The sequence below is a fragment of the Orcinus orca genome, chromosome 3 (assembly GCF_937001465.1).
Source record: "Orcinus orca chromosome 3, mOrcOrc1.1, whole genome shotgun sequence".
NCBI classification, from domain to species: domain Eukaryota; kingdom Metazoa; phylum Chordata; class Mammalia; order Artiodactyla; family Delphinidae; genus Orcinus; species Orcinus orca.
In genome coordinates, this window is record NC_064561.1 from 66320171 (window position 1) to 66323214 (window position 3044).

Genomic DNA, 3044 nt, shown 5'->3' on the forward strand with positions numbered 1-3044 from the left:
GGGTAACAATGGTCAGCATCAGGCCCACCTCCAGGCTGACGACTTTTACACGAGGACCTGGCCTCACCTCTGCGTACCTCGCCTGCCCAGGGACTATTTATCCCAAGAGCAAACTGGCTCATCCTCCAGGACCCCCGAGTCCTCAGTCCCACTCCTAGTGCTATTTGTGAAGGGCAGCGGCCTGCAGATCAGGAAAGCTCAGAACACGGATTCCCAGAGCCCATGAAAAGGCCTGCGGCCAGGAATCGTGCCTATCAACCGTGTGCTGTATGACTTCATACCCAGCCTCTCAATCTGTGTCCCTCACCTCTGAAATGAGCTGACAATTTTTCACAGCATTCCAAAAACAACTCTAAGTGCCACTTAAAACCTGTGATAGATGTGGGAATTTTAACAAAGCTGTATTAGCAGGAACTTTTGGTTCCAGGTAGACCAAATCTCATTACAGTGAATATAACTACAACAAAAAATAATGCCAAACTCCCCCCAAGACCCATTTATTTCTAGCAATATTTAATACCATGTAACTCCAAGACAACCCAAGAGTCTGATACTTGGAGTTTTTTCAGGTTGAATGTATTAATACACTGAAGAGAAAAACTCTTTAGTCAAATATTAACTTTTTCTACAAATTATTCCCAATGACTGACAATTGTATAGAGCTTTGAGATGTTTCATATCAAGACCTACGACTCTCTCAAATACCATTATGACCATTTGTCATTTACATGCTATCTCTCTGTTCCTCTGACTCTGATCTCCCCAAGCCTGCCTTCCCTGCGCTCTCTATCTTGATACCTGCTCCATCTCGAAGTGGCATCTCTTGGCTCAAAGACTGTTTAAAAGATCTCTGGGTAGCGGATGTTCACTAGACACCTTGTGGTGACCATTACTCGATGTATACAAATATCGAGTATTTATGTCATATACCTGAAACTAATATGTCAATTAAACCTCAATTTTTAAAAAAGTGAATTTACGGTATGTAAATTATATCTCAATAAAGCTGTTAAATTTTTTTTTTTTTTTTAATTTTAGGATCTCTGAAATTCACTTTGGGAAGGACTGCCTGACCCCAGGGATATCCCCTCACTCTGGGTTCTGGGTTTGGTTAGCTGAAAAGCTTTGCTGGGACCTACCAAGCCCATAGGCTATGACACACCCCTAAGGAGGACAGTTGAGTCACTCGCAAGCACACAGACACACACATCTGCATAAGGAACAGTTTTAAATAATTCAATTCCACCAAGTCCAACCTCCCTCCCAAGATATCGAACACACACGGGCAATGAGAGTAATTTCCCAAGTTGAAGTAGAAAGAATAAAGTTAACTAAAAAATGATAAGGAAGGAGTTAGGTTTTCCAACAGTAATCAGCTTCCAGGAATATGAATACAAACAACTCCATTCAAGAGAAAACAATCTTTCTTTTTTCTTGCAAAATAGGAGTTTTGCCCCACAGTATTATAAACAAAAAACTAGCCATCCATGAGGACAGAGGAAAAACACTATAGACTTCGCCATTCTCCTGTTTTGTTTATTCTACCTGAGAAAAAGGGGCATGAAGTCACATGAACTCCTGCACTCTAAGGCCTAAAACGTTTTTTCAATTGCATTTTATGTCAAACAAACAAACTTTCTGAAGCACGGCCATTTGCTGGAGAAGAACGTAAATCTGGACTTAATCAGCCTCAGATGACCCTCGGGATTGTCTGACATGACCATGAATGGAAAATTACTAAGCCCCAGAAGGTATTAGTGTGCACGGCTGTGGATCTGCTCAACTGGAGACTTTCTCTTTCCTTTATAGATGGATTTTGTCCCTTGGACACCTAAAGCTTGAAGGGGTAGCTGTAGGGCTATCCAATGGAGCCAAGGGAAAGGGATGAGGATGAGGGGAGAGAGAGAGAGCTTCTGAGGTCACCCAGTTCTCAACAGAAATGGGAAGCAACACATGGGAGTTCCCTGGTGGTCCAGTGGTTAGGACTCTGTGCTCTCACTGCCGAGGACCCGGGTTCAATCCCTGGTCAGGGAACTAAGATCCCACAGGCTGTGTGGCGTAGCCAAAAAAAAAAAAAAAAGGAAATGAGAAGCAAGACTTACCAGTTACCAAGCTGACCACAAATATATCAAAGCTTTCCCCTGGGACACTCTACTCTGCCCTCCATCAATATACAGAACCCTGTTGCAAGTGGAGTCTTCCAAAAGGATCTCCTCCAAAAGCAGATGTACATACACCCTCAGAACAGAAGGATGCAGTTCACCTCCTTTGATCAGTGCCCTCTACTCTTGTCTGTGGGCTCAGAAGACTCTGGAACAGAAAAGGTACAGGCTGGGGGAAGTAGCATGGGTTTTCCTACTTTTGCTCAAATGTCCAGGACTCACTCCCCGAGACTGTTAAGGTCATGAAAAGCAAGGAAAGGCTGAGCCACTGGAAGACCAGAGGAGCCTGGGGAGACAGGACAACTGAATGCAACGTGGATTGGATTCTGGAGTTGAGATAATAGTAATGTACCCATGTCTCCTAGTTTCTCAGTTTTGACAAATGCACCATGGCAATATAAGATGTTAAACATGGGGGAAACTGACTGGGTGAGGGGTATATGAAAACCCTCTGTACCTCTTCGCAACTTTTCTTTAAACCTAAAATTATAGCAAAATAAAAAGTTTTAAAAATACAAATTCTGAGAAAGTAAAATCCATGATGATGGTACAGCATGGAAACCTTGTAGCAAGAGCAACAGCACAGCAGACGCCTCACAAGTGTTTATGATATGCTGGGCGCTGAGCCATGCCCTCGACGGAGAGTACATACTGAACCCTCTCAACAACTCTATGACATGAACCCTATCTTCCTCCCCTGTTCCTAAATGAGGGAACTGAAGCTTAGAGCAGTCAGGTAACGAACCCAAGGTCACAAAACTGGTAGGGGGCAGAGGCATAATTCAGACCTAGACGGAATAACTCCAAAGACTGTTTCTCACTTGCCATTACCACAGCACCTCCCGTTTCATCTCTTTCCTTCACAAGATGGGGAAACACTTC

The 3044-nt window shown here is 43.5% G+C and overlaps 1 non-coding gene across 1 annotated transcript; it reads left to right on the forward strand.

Annotated features, from left to right (window-relative positions):
• The first annotated feature begins 1961 nt into the window (after positions 1 to 1961).
• On the forward strand, positions 1962 to 2034 carry TRNAE-CUC (transfer RNA glutamic acid (anticodon CUC)). Its single transcript has one exon. It is a non-coding gene; the product is annotated as a tRNA-Glu (tRNA).
• Positions 2035 to 3044: the final 1010 nt, after the last annotated feature.